General features: G+C 38.1%; 1 protein-coding gene across 1 annotated transcript in view; it reads left to right on the plus strand.

Annotated features, from left to right (window-relative positions):
- Positions 1–6131, plus strand: part of PROS1 (protein S) — a 99418-nt gene that overhangs the window by 26374 nt on the left and 66913 nt on the right. The window lies entirely within an intron of this gene.

The following is a 6131-nucleotide window of genomic DNA, read 5'->3' on the forward strand; positions in this document are numbered from 1 at the left end:
AAAAAAAAAAAAAAAAGAAAGAAAGAAAAAAGATCAGTCTAGGTGTTTTTCAATACTCTTGTTAGTGCTAATGAATTTTCAGAGGGTTCTATTGGATTTCACTGGTAAATAATCATTCATCTGCATATGCTAATTTGTCTTTTCCTATATAATATTTATTTTGTTAAAATATATACAACATAAAATTTATCATTGTAACGATTTTTAAGTGTACAATTCAGTGGCATTAATACATTCACATTGTTGTGCAGCCACGAATGCCATCCATCTCCCAAACTTTTATCTCCCCAAACTGAAATTTTATAACCTTTAAAATGTACCCCCCCTTTCCCCTATTTCTCCATCCCCAGCAGCCACCATTCTATTTTCTGTCCCTGACTTTGACTGCTCTAGGCACCTCATGGAAGTGAAATCATACCATACTTACCTTTTGGTGTCTAGCTTATTCCTTTTCCCATAATGTTTTCAAGTTTCATTCATGTTATAACATGTTTCCTACAGAATATTGTTACTTTGTTTCCTTTTCTTCAATTATTTTTTGACTAAAAATTTGGAACAGTGATAAATGATAATAATGCTTTTATGTATCTTTGTCTTGATCTCCAGTTCAATGGGTAGATCCATAATGTTTAATTGGCTAATGTTTTGTCTCTATTATGTACTCTTAGTCACGTTAAAGAAGATTCTTACTCTTAGTAGATTCCTAAGGCTTTTACTTTTATTATTAACTTTTGTCGTCGTCGTCGTTTTTGAGATGAAGTCTTGCTCTGTCACCCAGTCTGGAATGCAGTGGTGTGATCCTGGCTCACTGCAACCTCCACCTCCCAGGTTCAAGCAATTCTCCTGCCTCAGCCTCCTGAGTAGCTGGGGCTACAGGCATGTGCCACCACGCCCGGCTAATTTATTTTTTTATTTTTATTTTTTTTTTGAGATGGAGTTTCACTCCTGTCGCCCAGGTTAGAGTGCAATGGCACGATCTTGGCTCACCACAACCTCTGCCTCCGTGGTTCAAGTGATTCTCCTGCCTCAGGCCCCCGATTAGCGCAGTGGCTCACGCCTATAATCCCAACACTGGGAGGCTAAAGAGGGCAGATCTCCTGAGGTCGAGAGTTCCAGACCAGACTGACCAACATGGAGAAAACCCATGTTTTAGTCTCTACTAAAAAATAAATTTTGTATTTTTAGTAGAGATGGGGTTTCACCATGTTGGCCAGGATGGTGGTCTTGAACTCCTGACCTCAGATGATCCTCCTGTCTTGGCCTCCCACAGTGCTGGGATTACAGGTGTGAGCCACTGCCCCTGCCCAAGTAATTCTTGTCCATTTATTCCATGCTATTAACTTCTATTGTTAATTTTTCTTATGTAAGAAATGTTTTCTGTGTTTTTTTCCCAATTGATGTTGGACTAATTTGATGTTGGACTTACTCTATACCGTCTAATTATTCTTATATTTCTAGAATAACATCTACTTGGTCAGGTTGTAGGTTTTTCTTGATCCATTATTATATTAAAGTGACCAATATTTTATTTAGAATTTGGCCAGTATACTCCTGTCGGATCAGTTTATGTATTTTCTTTTCTGTATTATCTTTATCAGGTTGTGGTTGGTATAACTATTTTAAATAAAATAAATGTGAAGATTATAGAAGTTCTATCTGAAGCTGTAGAGGATACTAAATAGCTGGGCCTTAATTAGAATAGTATTAATTTCCCATAGGCCCCTCCTTCCATATTTTGCTTTCCGTTTTTTTCTTTTAGTAACTTTACTGTTGCAGCCCCCAATGTGAAAGGTGATTAAATTTATTCATCCCCTTTTCTCCAATTCTATCTCAGTTTGACAGTAACATGATTTTTTCTGTCTGTAGGATTTAAGGACATTGTCTCTATTTTGGAAGTTCTAAAATTTTTCTAAAAGGTCTTATCTGTAGATTTTCTCCACATTTGCCTTGGTCAAAAAATGAATATACTTTGAAGCCTTATCTCTATTAACTAATTAGGAATTTAAAAATATTATTTTTAATTATTTCCTTCCCTCCCTTATTTTATCTCCAAAACTTATATTGATTCTGAATCTTTTTATTGTGTATTTTTTTTTCCAATTTTACATTTATTTATAATTTTCTCTCTATAACAGGAGATTTTCTTAACTTTATCTTTAATGTTACTTGAAATTTAGCATGGCCCATTCTGCTTTTCAGTTCATCCATTAACTTCTTATTTCAATCATACTTTAGTTATCTAATTTTTTCTTTTTCATTATAGCCTACTTTTTTTTACGGATGCCCAAGCCTCTCAAATTTGTTTAGGATATTAGGTACACATTTAAAAAGGTTATCTTCTGTGTCTTCAATTATTTCTTTTGGGTAATTCTTGTCCATTTACTCCATGCTATTAACTGTATGCAAATATCTTATGATCTTTGATTGTTAGTTGATAGTTTTTGAAGAAAGTCCTAAGTAAGCTGGATAAACTATGTAGTCGGCATGAGTTCTTCTGTTTTTGTTTATGTCTGTTTCCCTAACAGGACTCTGTCTTAATTGGGAAGCTTGTTATCAGTCCTATAATTGGGCACATGTATCAACAGCCAGGCCTCTATTTAGGTGCCTATGTGAAAATTCTGCAAAGGCATTGCCCAGGTAAGGTGGGGTGGGGGTGGGGGGGAGGTGCATTTCTCTTTGAAATAACTCTTTCTAGTTGCTTTACTGGCTTTCTCCCAAACTTTAAGTGAGATAAGGTTTGGAGTTACTGGAATCATCCCAGATCCACACAGGGAACCTTCCCTCATGATGTCATTCCTATCTTTAGGGAGCAGTTTTCAGGTTTTGTTTTGAAGTGTAGAATCTTGGCTTCTTACCTTCCGATAACAGAAAAAAAAGAGACAGAGACTTCAACTGCTTTGTTATTCTGAACGGGTGGCGTTGTATAATTAATCCGATGCTTATTCTTAGCATTGGTTGATTCTGGAGCTTCTCTGGTGCCAGATGTTTAAAATTGTATCATACTATGTCTCAATTGGCTTTCTTTCCACTCATTTGGATTTAGCACTCTGTAAACCCTCTTTCTATGAAGACTATCATTTCTTACTAGCTTTGGAAAATGTTCTACACTTATTTGTATAACAATTTCCTTCCTCCATAGCTTTTGTTCTCTCCTTCTGAAACTTTTCCAGAATTGATCCTTTATGACTTTGACTCATGTTTTCCACCTTTTTGAAATCTTTCTCTAGATTTTAGATTTCCGCAACTTTTCTTTCTCTACCCCGCTTCCCACCCCGCCCCCCCACTTCCCCACCCATGAGACAAACCTGGGCCTCCCACACTCACATGGCACAAGAAGGAGTCAACTTTTTCTCTCAACACTTCTATTTTAACCATCATACAGTAAATTTCTTGAAATTTCTTTGACTTTACTTTTGTCCTCTTCTTTCATGAATGCATTGCCTTCTTAAGACACTATAAGGATATTCATCTTACTTTTCAGTTTGTTTTTTAAAATTATTTTTTTCTGAATTATCTGTTTTTTCTCAAGTGAGTTTTCTTGGTCTTTCTTTTTTATGTTACCGGTAGCTATTAATATTTTCTTCCATATTTCCGATGACTCTTTGTGGTCTTTTCATATATAAACAGCAAAACTGGGTTGGTTTTAGGTGGCAGGTACAGGTTTCTTCTACAGTTTTATGTATTTATCTGGCTTCATGTTAGTCTTTCTTTCAAATGGGAGAGTTATTACATAGTTCTCTATACATTTATTAGTTTTTTTTTTCATATATGTATACAGTGAATGGCTATTGGGCCCAGTCTGATTATATTGCTTCATGTACATTGGGATGGGGAAACTATTGTTGGTGTGTCGTTGGGGGACTTTCAAATTAATCTACTTGCTTCCAGTTGCCTTCTCCCACCCTCCTGCTAGTGCTGTCTTAAGGTCTTTCTGAGGCGTCTTTGGGTAAAAGGGTTCGTCCTTCCATCGTAACTCTGAGTGTGTTTATTGGATCAACTCTTCGTCTCCCTTGTTTATTTACCCACAGGTTTTCGTCAGGCTTCCAGCTTGGAGAGTTTGTTGAAATAACTTATCTAATAATGACCCCTCCCATGCTGTCAACTGTTATTTTTTTTAAACAAAAAACATGTTTTTAAAAGCTCTCTTAACCCTTAAAATGTTTACAAACATTTACCTTAATATCATTTTCATGTGGTCCCAGAGGGAGAAGACATAAATACTGTCTGCCATCATTAACCGTAAGCATCGCTTTCTATGCCTCTACAGAGCAGCTAGAAATAGTCCATGACTTACTTGCCTTGTGTGTTAGTCTGCTCAGGTTGCTATGACAAAACAACCCAGACTTTGCGGCTTAAAACCATGGAAATGGATTTTCTCGCAGTTCTGAAGTCTGGAAAGTACAACATTAAGCTCAGTCAACTCAGTTTCTGCTGCAGGCATTTTTCTGGCTTGCAAATGACTGCTTTCTTGCCGAGTTCTCAGATGGCCTTTCCTTGATGTGTGTGCAGGAGGTAGAGAACACACAGGAGAGCTATAGAGAACTCCCCTGAGTCCTTTCTTATGAGGACACTCATCTTTTTGTTGTTGTTGAGACCGAGTCTCACTCTGTTGCCCAGGCTGGAGTGCAGTGGCATGATCTTGGCTCACTGCAACCTCCGCCTCCCAGGTTCAAGTAATTTTCTGGCCTCAGCCTGCTGAGTAGCTGGGACTACACGCGCGTGCCACCACACCCGACTGATTTTTTTTTTCTGTATTTTTAGTAGAGACAGGGTTTCACTGTGTTAGCCAGGATGGTCTTAATCTCCTGACCTCGTGATCTGCCCACCTCGGCCTCCCAAAGTGCTGGGATTACAGGCATGAGCCACCGCACTTGGCCTGACACTCATCTTTTTTATTATTATTTTTGCATTTGTATTTATTATTTTATATTTATTTATTTATATAATTTCAACTTTTATTTTGGATTCGTGAGATACTGTTACATGGGTACATTACATGATGTTCAGATTTGGGGCAAAATGATCCTGTCAGCCAAACACTGAGCATAGCACACAACAGTTAGTTTTTCAGCTCTTTCCCCTTCCCTCTCTTTCCCCTTTAATAGTCCTTTGTGTCTATTGTTGCCATATTTATGGGACACAAATCTTACGGGGTGGGGGAGGGGTCACATGATGACCTCATTTAGTCTTAATTACTTCCTTAAAGGACCTATCTCCAAATATAGCCACTCTGGGTGTTAGGGCTTCAGCGTATGAATTTGGGGGAGGGGGGGACACACATTCAGTCCATAATGCCTTGCTAACAACAACAAAAATGCTTATTTTATCATTTTACTTACCATGGAAAAAAAAACCAGGTAGTTTTTTCATTTCGTCTGTAGCTCATTTTTTTTTTTTAAATGTGGACTTGAGTTTCTATGTTAACTGCCCCTTTCCTTGTTATGTGTTTTATTTTTATTTTTTTCCTTGATTCCTTATCCAATGATGTTCTCGTCTGTCCTTAATGAGCTATTGTTTTATTTCACTGTTATTTAGATTGTGTCTTAAAGCCTTTTGTTTATTCGACAGAGAGTTCTGAGATGCTGGTAGAAACCATTGAATTAGAAACACTTACTTGATGATATAGCAATATTCCAAATTATCTCACTTGCAAATAAGCACTTTAAAAAATAAATTATATCTTAGAGGCAAAGGAAAGCCATTGAGACCTGGAGTCCTTCTAAGCCTCTAAGCACACCTTCAGACTCGCTTATTTCCGAGGTCTAGGGGCTATGGCAAGAAGTGGGATACTGCAAAATTAGGAGAATTCTTTTACTATTGCCTTTAAAAACGTCCAGGAATGGTCGGGCTGCTGGCTTATGGCTGTAATCCCAGCACTTTGGGAGGCCGAGGCGGGTGGATCACAATATCAGGAGTTCGAGACCAGTCTGGCCAACATGGTGACACCCTGCCTCTACTGAAAATACAAAAAATTAGCCAGGCATGGTGGCAGGCACCTGTAATCACCAGCTACTCGGGAGGCTGAGGAAGGAGAATCACTTGAACCTGGGAGGTGGACGTTGCAGTGAGCCGAGACTGGGCCACTGCATTCCAGTCTGGCACCTGGTGACAGAGTGAGACTGTCTCAAAAA

The sequence above is a fragment of the Cebus imitator genome, unplaced genomic scaffold (assembly GCF_001604975.1).
Source record: "Cebus imitator isolate Cc_AM_T3 unplaced genomic scaffold, Cebus_imitator-1.0 Scaffold771, whole genome shotgun sequence".
NCBI classification, from domain to species: domain Eukaryota; kingdom Metazoa; phylum Chordata; class Mammalia; order Primates; family Cebidae; genus Cebus; species Cebus imitator.